Source organism: Zea mays, chromosome 8 (assembly GCF_902167145.1).
Source record: "Zea mays cultivar B73 chromosome 8, Zm-B73-REFERENCE-NAM-5.0, whole genome shotgun sequence".
NCBI classification, from domain to species: domain Eukaryota; kingdom Viridiplantae; phylum Streptophyta; class Magnoliopsida; order Poales; family Poaceae; genus Zea; species Zea mays.
The window spans coordinates 114,935,132-114,953,865 of record NC_050103.1 but is presented as its reverse complement, the minus strand read 5'-3'; the positions used below and the strand labels follow the sequence as shown (position 1 = coordinate 114,953,865).

The 18,734-nt window shown below is 42.1% G+C and overlaps 1 non-coding gene across 1 annotated transcript; it reads left to right on the top strand.

Moving 5' to 3' along the window:
* Positions 1-3,446: 3,446 nt before the first annotated feature.
* TRNAK-UUU (transfer RNA lysine (anticodon UUU)) lies at positions 3,447-3,515 on the top strand. Its single transcript has one exon. It is a non-coding gene; the product is annotated as a tRNA-Lys (tRNA).
* The last annotated feature ends 15,219 nt before the right edge of the window (positions 3,516-18,734 follow it).

The following is an 18,734-nucleotide window of genomic DNA, read 5'->3' as shown; positions in this document are numbered from 1 at the left end:
GGTGATCATGGTGGCATCATTACCCTCATGAGAGATCTTGAGGGTATCCCAAATTTGCTTGGCGTTGTCCAAGCCGCTCACCTTGTTGTATTCATCCCTGCACAACGAAGCTAGCAAAACAGTGGTAGCTTGTGCATTCTTATGAATTTGCTCGTTAATAATACAGGGTTATCCGTACTATCAAATTGCATTCCACTTTCAACTATCTCCCAAATACTAGGATGGAGTGAGAATAGATGATTACGCATTTTGTGACTCCAAAAAGAGTAGTCCTCTCCATCAAAGTGTGGAGGTTTACCAAGAGGAATTGAAAGTAAATGAGCATTGGAATTAAAAGGAATACGAGAATAATCAAATGAAAAATTTGAATTAACCGGTTTCTTTTTCTCGTCGTCGTCGTCTCTTGGTGAAGAGGAAGATTCGTCGCTGTCGTAGTAGACGATCTTCTTGATGCGCCTTTTCTTCTTCCCGTCCTTCTTCTTGTGACTTGAGCCAGAGTTAGTGGGCTTGTCATCTCTAGGCTCGTTGAAGAAGGACTCCTTCTCCTTGTCGTTGACCACCATCCCCTTTCCCTTAGGATCCATCTCTTCGGGCGATTAGTCCCTTACGTGAAGAGAACGGCTCTGATACCAATTGAGAGCACCTAGAGGGGGGTGAATAGGTGATCCTGTAAAATTCAACAACTAATAGCCACAAAACTTGGTTATAAAGATGTTAGTGCTCAAAAGAACCAAGTGGCTATAGAGGAGCTCTTGCGAATCACAAAGAAAGAACAATCACAAGAGACACAGTGGTTTACCTCGTGGTTCGGCCAAGTATAACACTTGCCTACCTCCACGTTGTGGCGTCCCAATGGACGAGGGTTGCACTCAACCCCTTTCAAGTGATCCAATGATCAACTCGAATACCATGGCTTTTCTTGCTTATATCTTTTCCCGTTTGCGAGGAATCTCCACAAGTTGGAGCCTCTCGCCCTTACAACAAAGATCACAATGAGAACACAAGAGTAAGGTTGGGAGCAACACACACAAATCCGCTGCACAACACACACACACACAAGCCAAGACTTGAGCTCAAATGAAACATAGAGAGTTCACAGCTAGAACGGAGCTCAAATCACTAACACGATCAATCGAGTGCGTGGAGACGGAGTGTGGAGACTTAGAATTGCTTAGTGAATGCTTGGGTTACTCCTCCATGCGCCTAGGGGTCCCTTTTATAGCCCCAAGGCAGCTAGGAGCCATTGGAAGCCAACAAGGAAGGCTAATCTTGCCTTCTGTCGGGTGGCGCACCGGATAGTCCGGTGCACCACCGGACAACCACTGTTCATGTCCGGTGCGCGATTTCCTTCCATTCCTGGCGCAGCCGACCGTTGCAACTCTGGGCTGGTTGGCGCACCGGACACTGTCCGGTGCCCCCAGCCGACCGTTGGCGCGGGCCACGCGTCGCCCGCGGATTGCGCGGCCGACCGTTGCACTGTAGGCCGTTGGCTCACCGGACAGTCCGGTGAATTTTAGTCGTACGCCGCCAAGTTCTCCCGAGAGCGGCCAGTTTGCCGGAAGCCAGCCTGGTGCACCGGACACTGTCCGGTGTGCCAGACCGAGCTGAGTCTTGGCTGCTCCAGCCAAGTCCTTTTCTTCTTCTCTTTTCTCTGATTCTAGCACTTAGACAATTATATTAGTACACACAAAAACCAATGTACTAAGTCTAGAACCATACCTTTGCCTTGATTATCACTTCTTTGTTTATTTAGCACATGAGAGCTTATTTAAATGTGTTGGGCACTTAATCACCAAAACATAATAGAAATTGCCCAAAGGCACATTTCCCTTTCAACTCCTCTACCCTACCCGAGGCCAGGTGATGACGGTGGTCGCGCCCTCACTGTGGTGCCAACGCCAGCGATCGCCCCGAGCTCGAGTCCCGGTTCCAAACTCTAATCCGAAACAGTGGCGTGAAGCGGACGCGATACGGTATGACTAAGGATGATTATTACCGAGTTTCAGAGAGGCGCCCATAGCTTCCCACAGTGTGCGGCGGAAGACGATGTCCGGTGACGAATTCTGGATGTCTTCGTGGTCGATTCTTCCCAATCGGTCGCGAACACTTCACCAGCAACGCCACAAGCCCCCAAACTCGACCCAAGCCCCCTGCTTCCAGTCGAAGACGGGAATGGAGTTGGTGGCAGCTTTGTCCTCGGCTCTCTCTCTCTCTCCCACTCACGATCTCTACTCGACCCTGTGGTGGCTTCGATTGGCTGAGGCACGCAGAAGGGCGAGGCAACATGCAACTCTGGCTTTATGGGCAGCGCGGCAGCAACGGCCCAGTGAGGTCGACGGCGGCAACTACCAACGCCGTGATTTACGGGATGAGGAGGGGGACTGGTTGCCCGGGCCCACGTGCAGGCGAGCGGAGGAGCAAGACACTGACCACAGGGCCCGCCAGGCGGTGACTGAAACTAATTGCGCGTGCGGGATGAGGTGGTTGGGCCTGCAGGGTGAGGTGAAGTGGGCCGGGCATAGAGTTTTGGCCCATCCGAGTGTTTCTCTTTTTCTTTTAGAATTTCTGATTTCTTTTCCCTTTTCATTTTCTTGATTTCAAATTGGAATTCGAATTTTGTTATGAGTTTCACATTTAGGCTAATTGCACAAATTCAAGTCCCAGCATAAATAGTATTTATTTATATATTTTATTTTTATTTATATAGGATTTTCTTTGTTATTTCCCTTTTCCAAATTTTCAAATTAGGTATTAAATCCCCAATTTTGACACTAATTTATTTCCATTAATGTGATTACTATTATTATTAAATACACATACAAACAAAAGCCAACATGATGCACAAATTAGTAATGTGTCATTTGTTAATTATTTACTTTTAGGTGTGGGTGTTTACATGTGATAGTAAGTAGAGGTCACACAATTGAGGAGATCAACTCTATATCCTCATACTTTTACAAATTGAGTATTACAAATCCTACCCTCTTAAAAAGAATCTCGTCCACGAGATTAGGAAGGACTAGGGAAGAGGTGGGGAAATTCTATTCGAAGCTCTTCTTCTCTCTCCCAAGTAGCCTCATCTTCAGCGTGGTGACTCCATTGCACTTTGCACATCTTTATCACTTTATATCTTGTAACTCGAGTCAAAGTGTCAGTGATCTTGGTAGGATATTCCGTGTAAGTTAGGTCACCCTGCCCGAATTTTTTATATTTTAGCTCTTCCTCGGAAAAAAATTCACGTTTGGACCTTAGAAAATTTTAATGTCATTTTTGAACCCTTTGCTCGGCGCCATAGCCAATGGCGCCGAGGTAACACAGCTCGGCGCCATAGGCTATGGCGCCGAGGTGCGTGTTACGCTGGCACAAATGGACGTCGTGGCACCGACGTGGCACCGAGCTCGGCGCCATAGATTTTGGCGCCGAGCTCTGTTATGTACACAAAATTTGTTTAGCTCAGTTGGTAGAGCACAAGGCTTTTAACCTTGTGGTTGTGGGTTCAAGCCCCACGATAGGCATATTTTCATACCTTTTTTTTGTCTTTGTCACTGATTTTTTTTTTGTTCAGATTTTTCGTTTATGTCGCTGATTTGTCCGTCTAGATTTATTTCTTATCCAGATTTTTTGTTTTTGTTACTGATTTGTTTATCCGTCCATATTTTTTTCGTTTATTAAGCTTAAGGAAACGTACTTGCATTGGTTAGCGGCCACCGGTTTAGCTATGGTGCATCGTGGTTTTTTCGTTTATGCCGCTGATTTGTCCGTCCAAATTTATTTCTCATCTTGATTTGTTTTTGCTTTTGCGACTGATTTGTTTATTACATTTTGTTTAATAGTACTGAATAATCCGTATGGCCCTTGGTGCATTCTAAACCCCACATGCTTAAGCTTGATTCCGTCCTCTCGCTAATTACAAGTGATTTTAAACATTAAATAATATACTAAAAACTGAAGTACACCATTTAAAATGTTAAAAATATTTATATCATAAACAAATGATTGTGTTAATCTTACATTAGTAGTGATGTACAATGATAAATTTTAATTAATATTAAAAAGTATAATTTCGAATACATTAAATTATTGGAGTTTTAGAGTCCAAAATATAAATATACTTAATAAACAAAAAGATTATAATTAGAGTCCAAAATATAAATATACAAGGTATAAATAAACAGTGACTTGATGATTTTATAAAGTACTCCGTACTTCCATAGGGTGGGTTACTTATGTGCATGGTACTTGCGTCACGCAGTTTGAATAAACAAAAACAAAAAATATCATGAATAAATAAATCAGTCACAAAAATAAAAAAAACTAGATGAAAAATAAATCTGGACGGACAAATCAGCGGCATAAACGAAAAATATGGACAACAAAAAAACAAATTAGTGATAAAAAATACGTCCAGCATGGAGCTTGAACCCACAACCTTAAGGTTAAAAGTCTTGTACTCTACCAACTGAGCTAGACATACTTTGCTGTTACATAGCCGAGCTCGGCGCCATAGATCTTGGCGCCGAGCTCGGTACCACGTTGGCGCCACGTCGTTCAGGTTGGGCCAGCGTAGCACGCACCTCGGCGCCATAGCCTATGGCGCCGAGCTGTGTTACCTCGGCGCTATTGGCTATGGCGCCGAGTAAAGGGTCTAAAAATGACATTAAAATTTTCTAAGGTCCAAATGTGAATTTTTTTCCAAGGAAGGGCTAAAATATAAAAAATTCGGTCACCCTGCACACTAAGCTCTTCCATTGGTAATTGTTCCTCGGGGACACGGAGACACTTCTTCAGTTGAGACACGTGGAATATATCATGACATCAGATAGATGATCTGGTAGCTCAAGCTAGTAGGCCATCCCCCAACTCGCCTAAAGATTCTGAAGGGTCCAATAAAGCGAGGGGATAACTTGCCTCTAACTTTGAATCTCCTCATTCCACGAATTGGTGACACCTTTAGATACACGTGATCACCCTCCTCAAACTCCAGTGGTCTTCTTTGATTATTAGCATAGCTCTTCTGTTCTGTTTGTGCTACCCTCAACTTCTCCCAGATCACACGAACTTTGTTCTTCCGCCTCTTGAATAATCTCAGGCCCAAAGAATTGTCTTTCCCTAGTCTGATCCTAATAGAGAGGAGTCATACACTTTCTACCATATAAAGCTTCAAATGGTGACATTTTCAGACTGGCCTGGTAACTATTATTATAAGAGAACTCAACATATGGTAGGCTCTTGTCCCAACTGCCTCCATGCTTAAGGGCACAAGCTCTAAGCATATCCTCAACTACTTGGTTAGTTCTCTCAGTTTGGCCATCAGTTTGAGGATGATAGGCTGAACTGAATTTCAACTTAGTACCTATGTTCTCATGAAGGCTCTTCCAAAACCTTGAGGTAAATTGGGACCCACGATCAGAAATAATCTTCTTCGGTACACCGTGTAAGCACACAATTTGAGCCATGTATAACTCTGCCAGTTGAGAACCTTTATAAGTAGTATTGACCGGAATGAAGTGAGCCACTTTGGTCAATCTGTCCACAATCATCCATATGGAATCATAAATCTTCGGTGTGTGAGGCCACCCGGTAATGAAATCCATACCAATTTCTTCTCACTTCCATTCGAGTACCTTTAACGGGTGCAGTAGTCTAGCTGGTCTTTGATGTTCAGCTTTGACTCTTTGACATACATCACAGACAACCACGTGTGCAGCCACATCTCTTTTTAGCCCATACCACCAGCACTTTTGCTTCAGATCCTGATACATCTTAGTGCTACCAGAATGAATAGAGTAATCAGAGTCATGGGCTTCCTTCAGTATAGTCTCACGGAGGCTATCAATCTCAGGAACACATATCCGGTTCTTGAACCATATTGTGCCTTGCTCATCCTCTGTAAATTTTGGACCTCTACCTTCAGTAATCAGATCTTTGATCTCTTGAATTTTAGCATCACCGACCTGACCCTTGCGTATTTCCTGCTCCAAGGTAGGTTCCACTTCAATAGTTATCCCTTTAGTGTGTGCAACTATTCCCAGGTTGAGTCTTATAAAGTCTTCAACTAACTCATAGGGCAATTGTGCAACAATAGCTGCGTGGACATGCTCCTTCCGACTGAAGGCATCCGCAACCAAATTTGCCTTGCCCGGATGGTAATGAATCTCCAAGTCATAATCCTTGATGAGCTCCAACCAACGGTGTTGCCTAAGATTGAGATCCTTCTGAGTGAAGATGTATTTTAAGCTCTTGTGATCGATGTAGACTTGGCACTTAGTTCCCATTATATAATGCCTCCATATCTTGAGCGCATGCACTACGGCTGCCAGTTCTAAGTCATGAGTGGGTAGTTCAACTCATGTTTCCGCAACTGGCGAGACGCGTAGGTGATAACATGTCCTTCTTGCATAAGAACACATCCCAAGCCCTGGCGGCTTGCATCACAATATATATCAAAACCTTTCTGTAGATCTGGCATAATCAACACTGGGGTTGACATCAATTTAAACCTCAGTTGATTGAAACTCTCTTGGCATTCATGAGTCCACTTAAACTCTTTCCCCTTCTCCAATAATGAGGTCATAGGTTTCGCTATCTTGGAGAAGCCTTCAATAAAACACCGGTAGTAGCCTGCAAGTCCCAATAAACTCTGGACCTCTTTGACTGAACTTGATATCTTCCAACCTACTATCATTGTTACTTTAGCCGGATCCACTGAGATTCCACCCTTGGAGATGATGTGCCCAAGGAATGGCACTTCGTCAATCCAGAACTCGCACTTGCTGAACTTGGCATAGAGTTGATTATCTTGTAGCTTCTGTAGCACCACCCGTAGATGTTCCTCGTGATCACTATCATTCTTGGAATAAACAAGAATGTCGTCAATGAATACCACGACGAATCTATCAAGATACTCCATGAACACCTTATTCATCAGATTCAACAAGTAGGTTGGTGCATTAGTCAAACCAAATGACATGACTGCGAACTCGTATAGACCATATCGGGTAGAGAAAGTCGTCTTGGGAATATCATAAGGCTTAATCATCATTTGGTGGTAACCCGATCTGAGATCAATCTTCGAGAATACTCTGGCACCTCTCATTTGGTCGAATAAGTCTTCAATACGGGGTAAATGATATTTGTTCTTAATTGTGACATCATTAAGTGATCTATAATCCACACAAATTCATTGTGATCCATCCTTCTTCTATACAAACAAAACCAGCGCTCCCCAAGGTGAGGAACTCGGACGAATGTACCCAGCCTCTTGTAACTCCGTTAACTGTTTCTTAAGTTCTTTTAGTTCTTCTACTGACATCTTGTATGGCCTTTTTGAAATAGGTGTGGTTCCAGGTAAGAGGTCAATGACAAACTCAACTTCCCTATCTGGTGGCATTCCGGGTAACTCCTCTAGAAAGACATCGGGAAAATCTCTAATCACACGGATGTTGTTGCCTACAAATTTCCCATCTACTAGAAATACGGTGGGTCTAGTAGAGGCGGTTATGGTAATTTCGACTTTGAATCTTTCTCTTTTAGAGCTGGTGAGTTCTACTATTCCCCTAGCACAATGTATAACTGTCTTTGCTTTTCTTAACCATGACATATCAAGGATCATGTCTATACTGCTTTCTTTTAATACTATACAGGTAGCTTATAATTCCCTTCCTAAAATTAGTAAGGTTAATCTGTTGGTCATATAATTTGCTTCAACATGCCCTTTAGGGTAATTACTATCAGTGGCCTTTGCATATTTTGAAGTGGTAACTCATTTGTGTAGGCATAGCGAGCAGAAATAAACGAATGTGTAGCACCAGAATCAAATAGTATTGCTGCAGGAATTGAATTAATATAAAACATACCAATAGTGATGTCAGCTCCGTCTGCAGTAGTATCAGCACTAACTTGATTGACTCTGGCAATGCTGAATCCCTTGCGAGAACCTGGAGTTTGTTGCTTGTTTTGGACGGGTGTGCTAGCAATCCTCTGCGGACAAATATTGGCATAGTGCCCAACCTGACCACACTTGTAGCATGTGGTGCCAGCACTCTATCCTACGGGTCTCGCCGGGGTGCCAGTGGTGGTAGCCTGACGAGCATGTGGAATCTGTGAAGTGCCCTATGGTGCATACTAAGCTAGGCGCTGACCTCCTCCAGTACGAGTCGGTGTACCCTAGGGTGGAACATAGCAAGGACAAACACTATTGCTCCCCTGCCCCTAGGTGCTAGCCTTCCTCTTCATTTCCCCTAGCTAAACACGCTTGTGTTCAATAGCCATAGGCTTGTCTAGAAGCCTCTGAAATGATGGAAAGGTGTGAGCAACCAGTGAATACTGCAGTGGTCCATTAAGCCCTTCCATGAAGTGTTCCTGCTTTCTTTCATCGTCCACAACTTCATCTGGAGCATATCTTGATAGCTGAATAAACTTGTCACAATATTCGCTGACTGACATGTTGCCCTGCTTCAGTGACAGAAATTCCTTCTTCTTTATATTCATCAGTCCAGCAGGAATATGATAGTTTCTGAACTGTGTGGTGACTTCTGCCCATGTGATATTATTGGCAGCATCATGAGCAGCAGTGTAAGAATACCACCAATCAGCAGCGGGGCCAGTAAGACGATCAGAAGCATAAAGCACCTTCTCCCGGTCAGAACATTGAGCAATATTCAGCATCTTCTCCACTGACTTCAGCCAATCATCCATGTGCAATGGATCTGGAGAGCTGGCAAACATAGAGATCTTGTGACTCATGAACTCTCGGTGCTTGTCCCAGGGTGGAACTGGTGGTGGTGGTGGAGGCATTGGTGCTTGTTGTTGTCGTACCATCCTTTCTTGCCTCATTTCTTCTCTCATCTCCTGCCTTTCCTTGCGCATCCCTTGACGTTCTTACCACATCTGAGCTTGCATATCCGTCATAGTATTTTCCATCTGTTGCACCATTTGTATCTGAGCAGCAACCATTGGATCTGTCCCAGCTGGTGGAGGATTTGGAGGATTCATTTCTGCTTGCTGTTGTCTAACACATGGTATTGATTCCGCCTCCCTTCCTGGTATTGACCATCTGAGTTAGAAACACATGGTAAGAAAGAATTGTAGACAAGACAAGTAACTACAAGGCACAATCCTTTGGGGGTTTTATTAGCTAAGTAGATTAGTGTGTCACCTACTAATGCTAATATATTACCTTATGGTGGTACATGCTATAATGCCCTGCTATACTATTTCAGTCAATCAAAGAACCAAATCATTCATTTATCATCAGAACAATCATCCAAACACTTTAGATAGAGAAAATAATTTTAATTTTTGTCTTAGGTCTCCTATCTCTTTAAAGGGTCAAAAATGTAGGATTCCTAAGTGTGAAATCCTCCTTATATTATAATAGAAAAGATAAGAGTAGTCAGAGTAGAACAACAAAAGGTAAGTAGATAAGGGTAAGGGTTTTGTCCAGTTCTATCTAGGTTTCGTCCTACAGTCAACATTTGCTCTGATACCACTTCTGTCACACCCGGATTTATGGGATAAAGCCGGGTGCGTCTCATATGTGCGCCAAAGAAGAAAATCACATATAATGACTAAGTGTATAGATATAAATGTCACAAGTATCATTATTACATAGCGGAAGTCTTAAAAAATAAATGATAACAATAAAGCAAACTAAATATTATTCCTTTGCGCCAACAAGCTGACTGGGAGATGCCACCTAGATGAGCTCGTACTCTTCATTGTAAGGCTCCTCCTGGACCACATGTTCTTCTCCTATGGGGGGTTTATACATCGCAAGGGTGAGTTCACAAAAGATCATAGCTCAACAAGTTGTGGGGAATAATGTGCATGAACTCACCAAAGGTGGGAGTTCATGTGAAGTGTAAGGCTGATCAACAAATAAAGGGTTAAAGCTGAGTGTTGCTTTTAATAAGTTGGTCAAATTTTATTAGCAGTTACTAAATGTAAGTAGATACCAAACCAGAGTAATAATAGATCAAAATTAATAATAAATCTCAATGCGATACAAATGACAAATTGAATTTAATTTCATAAATTAATCATGCAAGAGTCTTGAGCTGCTCATGACCGCGAGCACGGCTAGTATACCGGTTTTACACTCTGCAGAGGTTGTACCATGTACCCACAAGTCATGTATCTCATCTAGCCTAGGTTTGCAAGGCCCTTAGACACTGCCGAGGTGAATGGCTAGGGATCCACTACGAGGCCTTTACAAAGTTCCACTAGCTTTAGAAAACCTGCTACAGTTTCTAGGAAGAGCAATGTAGGAATCTCCCGTCTGACCGCCGTCGTAGCTAAATCAACCCGAGAACCTCCCTACACGCCTACTCCCCTACTGCTCTTGCCCCTTTCGGGTAAGGTAGTCCTCCACTAGCTTTCCCAGTTTCTATTTAATATAGTTTGCATGCTCATATAAAACAAATTTTAGTAGGCCGCCTACTAGCCAGGTTTCCTAGGATGTTAGTTGTGACCCTTATCCATGACACATGAACTCTGATACCGGTGACCAGTGTACTCTTAGTAGACATAATCAAGATCCAGAAAGGAGACCACTTAGGTCTTAATCGGTTGCGTTTGGGTCGAAGGAGATTAAGAGAGATTAAATCCTCTTATATTCAATTTTGATTAGGGAAGGATTTAATCCCTTCCAATTTTTTCAATCCAGATGCAACCGAACAAGCCTTTAAAATGGAAAAAATGTGTCCATGTCTTCATACTCAACTCATGACACGAGATACCTTGAAGTGGAAGCTATTTTCATTTTCTTTGATTATAATAGCCAGATCTTGGTTTGCTCCATGGGTACGAAGTGTAGATGAATTATAGGAAAAACTTCCATCAAAATCCTATCTAGCTTTCTTTCCCATTTCTTATACAGCCCGTCTTCAACTAAGGATGTCAACTTCAAGCATAAGAAGGAAACTTTGAGTGTGGCATGGGACTATTTCACAGATCTAGTATCAATTACCTTTGATCTTGCTATAACTGAGCAGACATTGTTACAACACTCATACCTTGGTGTAGCAAGGGCCATGCACAATTCCTTGATGTAGTCTCTAGAGGAGCTTTTCTACACTTACATGATCTCTAATTAGAGCTAGATTTCTGACATTCAAGGATATCTTTCTGTTGGAATTATCAATGAGTTTCTCATCTTGTGGGATTTAATTGACTCAATTGTTCTAAGACCTTAAGTTGAAGACAAGCATTTTTTCGCATAGTTGCAAACAGAAAGTTCTACTCAAAGGAAGCATATAGGGGTTTCTTTATTGGATCTTCTGAGTTTGAGCCTTTCATAGAATATGGAAAACTTGGGCTCCTCCAAAAAATAAGTTTTTTATGTGGCTGGTCGCACACAGGAAGGTTTGAACAACAGATAGGCTAAGAAAAGAGGCATGGACCATCCGTAGAGATGTCCATTATGTGATCAGGATCAAGAAACCTTGGACCATATGTTGATTGGATGTGTTTTTGCTCGAGAATTTTGGTTCAAACTACTTCATCAAGTGAACCTTCAGCTTCTTGCCCCCCAATCCGAGGATAATGCTTTCCTTGAATGGTGGAGAATGTTATGCACTAAGGTCTCCAGAATCGCATGGGATGACCTCAATTCTCTAGTCATTATGGGAGTTTGGACGTTATCGAAGCAGCACAATGGCTGTGTTTTTGACAATAAGCGCCCCAGTATTACTGATGCTATTAGAAGAGTTGGGTTGGAGGTTGACCTTTAGGAGATGGCTAGTGCAAAGAAGTTCTCTTTGCCTACCGCCACTACAGGAAAACACTTAATTCCCGTCGGCCAGGAACCAACGGGAATAAGCCTTAAACCGACGGGAATAAGTTATTCCCGTCGGTTTAAGGCTTATTCCCGTCAGTTCTCAGCCGACATGCGTCAGATGTCGGGGATAAGGTTATTCCCGTCGGTGGCTGACAGGAATAATTAATTCTCGTCGGCCACTAACTAGCCGCCGGGAATTACGGCTAACTCCTGTCGGTTGTCCTGGCCGACGGGCGTTATTGATTAATCCCCATCGGTTCTCCTGGCCGACGGGCGTTATCGATTAATCCTCGTCGGTTCCCCAGGCCGACGGGAGTTAACTGGGCCGACGGGAGTTATTAATTAAGTCCCGTCGGTTTGACCATAGCCGACGGGAATTAACTGGGCCGACGAGAATTACCTTATACTGCTATAAAAATAACACTAAATTAGGTCACTATTTCTACACACATAACATAAATCAGACATAACAGCCACATTACAAACACATACATTCATAATCAAATCACGCATTACAAACATAACATCCACCAACATAGTTTACACAAACATTTCAAATATAAGTTCAAGTACGACATAGAGTCAACAAGTACGACATAGTATTGAAATATAAGTATGACATAAGTTCAAGTACGACCAAGAGTTAACGAGTTAAGAAACATGTTCAAGTGTTTAGAGATAACCACCATTTGGGTGGTTAGAGCTTTGACCGCTGCCGCCACCACCATCAGGAGGAGGGAACGCGAAGAGTGAGTCAACAAATCCAGTCCCTGCTGCGGGATCAGACCCACTACCACCCGGTTCGGGCGTAACCTATGCAAGTTAGCAAATATCAACATGTTAAATGCAAATATCAAAAATTATACAAGTGTATAAATTAATCGAGATTTATCAAACGTACCCTATCTCCAGTAGGGATGTTCCTTAAACATCCGACTTGTATCACAAATATAATATTTTAGCATAGATATACATAGAATTTAAAGTTAATTTTTGGCAATGTTATTAAGAATATTACGAAGTATTTAAATAAATTTTTGTATAATTTTTTATGTACATTATTTTCTCCCTACAACAAAAAAGGTGAAAAAACATCTGAATCCGTATTCGGATAGACATCCGAGTTTTATATGAACTATTTAAAAGATATAGAATGAATTTGATGTTTATTTTTTTTTGCGAAGATTAATAGTCTCAATGCTAAAAACAAGAATATAAATTTACATAGCAAATTCTATATGTTAGTTGTTCACAATCGAAGAAAGAAGACCAAAAAAATGACATCCGAATAAATATCCGGATCCATCCCTAATCTCCAGGTCCAGGTATATGTGTCGGAGGGGTGTTGAACTGTGGTGGCGGAACTGGTGTGTTTGCAAATTGGCTCCATTGTGGTGGCGGTGGAAAATTTCTTGCCATGCCTTGTTGCTGCATTAACTGTTAAACATATGTGTTACTACTGAAGATGTTGTATTCAAATATAATAATTTAGAGTTCGGATTATGTGTACTCACTTGATACATCGCTTGGTTATGTGCATTGCAAGCCTCCATAAATTCGCGTTGTTGTCTCATCTCTTCACGCATACTCATAATCTCCAACTCCTGTTCGTTCGATCGATGAGAGCATGAGGTACGGGAAGGCGAACCCGTCCTCTGAGATCTCACCGACGACGAGTCAATGAATCTGTCGAAGAGTGTGTATCTATAAGTGATTCAAAAAATGTGATTACTGCATAATCAATTTAGTGTCAACCATATAATTTCATAAGTTAGAGCTTATCGTCCATGCGCTTTGCCACCACCACTTGCGTACACCACCGAGGGATCCACCGGTTCATGGCGCCAGTCGAAGTCAGGGCCATGGCGACGAACCATCTCCTCCCCATATGCCGCCTATACATCATTCACAACCTTACAAATGCAGGAATTTCTATACTTTGAACGTTTGTACTTTTGGGCCAAAACTCACCAAGCGATCTGTGGCTGTCTGGCTGCAGAGCTGGTCAGGGTTGTTCGGGTCTGGTCCTTTGTGGCCCTCCTGGTAGACCTCAATGTCACTAGGCTTTTGGCCACTCGTAGCTTCCTGTATAAACAAAAAACATTCATAAGCAATCGTACTATTTGCTGATCGACATAGCTAGATCAAACTTACCATTCTTTTAGCTTTTCGTATCATGTCGTCACCGCCAAACTTGTGGTTAGGATTGGTTCCTCGACATTGTCTGTGATGCGCTGACGCTTTCTGGAAGCCTTTGGAAGCCCAATATCGACACCAAGCATAGTACGCATCAGGCACGGGCGCCATCCATGGAACCATCACCTGCACACACAATGTTACATATTATATCAATCACAACAATCAATATAAAGGGTAAAACAAATTGAATACTAACCTTACGATATTGATCCTCAGTCAAATATATCTTTGAGGACCCTTCCTTTTTATTCAAGGGGCCTGCTTCTTCCGGATGCTTTTGAAAATACAGGTTTATAGCCTAAATTCTCGCATAGTATATGGCAACCTTCACCAGCTTCTTTGCATTGTTTTGGAAGACACGTTCAGCGTGCCCCATATAATCCTCTCCGTCAGGCAACCGATATCGAAGCTACAACAAAAAGAATACAAATGCAATGGTATAAGTCATAGATTTACAATATTAAGAAACATAACAAAAATAATAAAGAATTCATACCCAAAAGTCATTACGCACAAGTCCCTGTCTATCGGTGTGGTTTCGTTCCTTTTTAAACTTGTACTTGTCCCAGGTACTGACGAGCACCTCATCCTCGGTATCACCGTTTGACACCTTCACTATACCAGGGTAGTGAAGGTGGTAAAGAGAACCCAACGTAAGGTTAACCTGAGTGTCGTGTCCCTTGCCGTCAAAGAACAGGTCCTCCCAATTCCTGCATTACACAAAAACATTAACAATACACATAATAGTTATATGAGATAAGTTAATATATTACACTCACCGATCTCCATGTGGCATGATTAAAGTCCTATCAGCCTCTCGCTCTATCGCGTGACAAGGCTTTACTGAGTGGCTTTTTCTTGAGCGACGTGTGCGTGTCGCTGAAGAGCCTCCCGAGCCATCATCCATCGGGTTGTTAGCCGGTTCGCCCTGTTGGCCCCACTGGTCCCACGCCTGTTGTTGCTCTCTCTGGTGGTCCCACTGGTCCCATGGCTGGTGATGCTGTGCGGCCTGGTCCCATGTCACGTGCTTCACCTCCTCATTGTGCTCCACCTCCTCATTGTGCTGCTCAGCCTCATTGTGCTGCTCCTCCTCAATGTGCTGCTCCTCAGTGTGCTGCTCATCCTGGTACATACAACTCAAGATTTATTTGTAAATATGTAAACAAATTTATTTGTACAAGATATGTTACCTCATCTCCATGTACCGCGCTCAATAGCTCTCGACGTCTGCTGCTGCTCGAAGAACTGCCTTGAAAAAGGCCCAGGCCCTTGAACAGCCCCTTCACTGACTTCTTTGATTTTGGCGGCATCCAGCATAAAAAATAAGAAATTATTCATTAGTGCATCAAAAATGACATAATAATTAAAAAATAGAAACAAATGAAATAACAAAACAACTTTACTTGTTAAATATCATCAAAATCAGGATCTATTTGTTCTCTTCTATGCAGAGGTCGCCATGTAACTTTTCTCCTAATAGGTTGTCTTCTCCGTCTCTCGGGAAAAGTTAAGTCGTTAACGTCTGCAACTAGTGAATCTAATGTCGGTGCAGGATCAATATGAAAACTAGTTGGCAACTCTTCTTCTTGAAACACCTCATCAACCTGCTCAAGGTGACCAATTTGATATTCGTCCTCACCAGGAGTGTATAGACATTCGCGGGGATTTACATTGTACACAATCCTCCATTTAGACAACTTTTTGCATGGATATGTCGAGAAATAAACTTGGTCTTCTTGATGGGCAAGGATATACGTGTCGTGTCCTTGAAGCAATTTTTCAGGTTGGATCTGTGTCATCCCAAATTCGGTCCTATAATACTTCGGGTCATACCATTTACACTCAAAGAAAACTAGCGCTAAAGGCTTATTTCCAGCAAATGTAATCTCAATTATATTTTTGATTTTCCCGTAATAGCAGGCTTCGTGTCCTTCCATGTCGGTTGCCCTAGTAACGACTCCACTATTTTGAGTGGCGGCCATAGGATGACTTAATTCGAAAATGCATGAACGAAAGCGATATCCATTGATGTCGTAACGTCCATAGCTTTTGGCAGTTACGCTTCCAATAGATAACTGACGTAAGTCATCATTCAAATTCATTTCCTCCCCAAACTGTCAATTATGCCACAAAGCATTAGCAAATTCTGTAATATTAGTTAACTGAAATTAGCTCTCGGAGCCACATAATTAAGACTTACATGGTCCCGAAGCCACATAATGAAATTAGGTCGCCCATGCATACCATCGCGTCGCAATTTGTTTATGTCTCTTGGTGTGGCTCGTCATATTTCTACATTTATTGCATGGACACCTAATATTATCTATTTGTGACAAAGCAGCTGCATGGTCCAAAAACATCTGCGTCTTGGCAAACCATTCACTTGTGTGACACCCACCCTTCTTGAAACCTTCATACATTCAATCACGTCTATCACCCATTATTGCGGCTGTGTGTACGAGTAAAGAGTGTGAGTGAGACAATATCACGTTTCTAAATGTAACACATACATCTATAGGTAAGTAGTAAAACTATATATATACATAAATAACTATATATATACATAAATAACATTAAATTTATCAATAGCGAAACCTTCATACAACCTAATATTATAAGTTAAATCTAATCAATATATAACATCAAATTCAACAATTTAATAGCATAAGTTAAATATATTATAATAATAGAATTAATACTTATACCTAACATCAAGGCACACATGTGATATTAAACTAACTCTGATCACACTCTAATCACATGTTATATTAAACTAACTCTAATCACACTCTAATCACACCCTAAACTAACTCTAATCACATAAAAGTTAACTCCCGTCGGCCATAAAAAACGACGAAAATAAACATTTATACACACATTTAACAATAACACTCGCATTTACATTAAATAATTCAAAACATTATATACCTCAACGGTACGGGGCGGCGGCGTTGGTGGCGGCGGCGCTCCGGGGGCGGGCGGCGCAACGGGGACGGGCGACGGGCGGCGCTCCGGGGGTGAGCAGCGGGCGGCGTTCCGGGGGCGTGGGCGGGCGGCGGGCGGCGCTCCGGGGGCGGGGGCGGCGCGGCGGATGGCGCTCCAGGGGCGGGGGCGGGCGGCGGGCGCGCTCCGAGGCCGTGGGCGGCAGGTCGGGGTGGGTGTGGGCGGCGGGCGGCTCTCCGGGGCGGCGGCAATGGCGGTGGTGGCTTGGAAAGCGAGAGGGAGAGAGGAAATGAGTCGCGCGGGATGACCGCCGGCCCATAAAGCAGTAATCCCCGTCGGCTGGTGTCAGGGCCGACGGGAGTTAACATAAAGCACGTCGGATGGCGGCTGGGCCGACGGGAGTTAACCAAATCCCGTCGGCTAGAATCAGGGCCGATGGGAATTAACGTAAGGCACGTCGGCTGCTTTTTAGCCGACGGGAATTAAAATGGTCGACGGGAATGTTCAGTATTCCTGTAGTGCGCCTCCATTCCGGGCCTCCCTACTAGTTAGCTAGCATTGTGGTAGTTCTTGTTAGTTTTTTAGTCATGGATGGGTTTCTGAATGCCTGTTATTGGTCGCCGTTGTAACACCCAAAATCCTATTTTGCAGTTATAAAAGGTTTCAAAAAGATTTGATTTAAATGGTATTTTAAAGATAGATAAAGTATATTGGCTAAAGTAAATAATAACATTTAAAAGTTTGGTCATGCAAAATTTTATCCAAAAAATTAAACTAGAGGATAGTTTGAAACCTAGAAGAATAAATAGTAGAAAAGATTATCTCCTTCATGAACTATATATTTAGAAAACTCTCTTTAAAAATATTTGAATTAAAGTAGTCCTTGATAAATATTATACTTTACTTTCTCTTAAAAATAAATAGGTTATTTGAATAAACCTCTAAAACTAGTCGCACATTTAAAATATATGCTTGAGAGGAAATATGTGTGGTGCATTTGCCTAAATAAATGAATAAATAATATAAACAAAATAAATAACTTCCAAGTTCCAACCATCCTGAAATTTATTGACCGTGCATTCTAATTGAATTGAGAATTCAAACTGTATTTGAATTTGATTTGAATTAATGTAGTTACAGTCTAAATCGGGAGCACTTGCATAATAGTCTCTTATTATACCAATAACCTGTCACTGCCATTTTCAAAATAACTTGTAGTCATGTAGCCAGCAGTAACAACTACTTTTGTAGTAGCTAATTGTGAAACTTGACGATCGATTATTCTGAATTTGGTTTGAATCATGTAAATCAGACCGAACCGATATATTATAATCTATGTACGTGAAAACCAGCACCGCTTTTGTAAAGAATGGTCATTTTTTGTCCTTTTAACGATGTAACATTTTATTTGTCTTCAGGACGAGATGCCCTACATGATTTGAAAGAAGCTATATTACATTGATAGGAATCACATTCTAGATCTAAGAAATTGGTCTTGAACGGTCATGAAGGCACCTTAGATTGTTTTGTCTCCTCAACTTTGTTTTATTCTCTTTATGCATCACTATCCAGTAACAAAAGTCAAATTCGTCTTCATCTCTTTATAGTTTATTATTAAACTAGTACAGTACCCATGTGTTCTTACATAACCAAAACTGTATCAAATCGATTTGTGTGTATGAGAATTAAGTGACTTCTTGAGAGATTTTGCTACAAAACCTTTGAGCCCTGATGAGATTTTCTTGTCGCGCGCGGGCTCACACGACAACGATTTCAAAGGCTGTAATTCGTTCTTCAATGTAAACTCATGCAT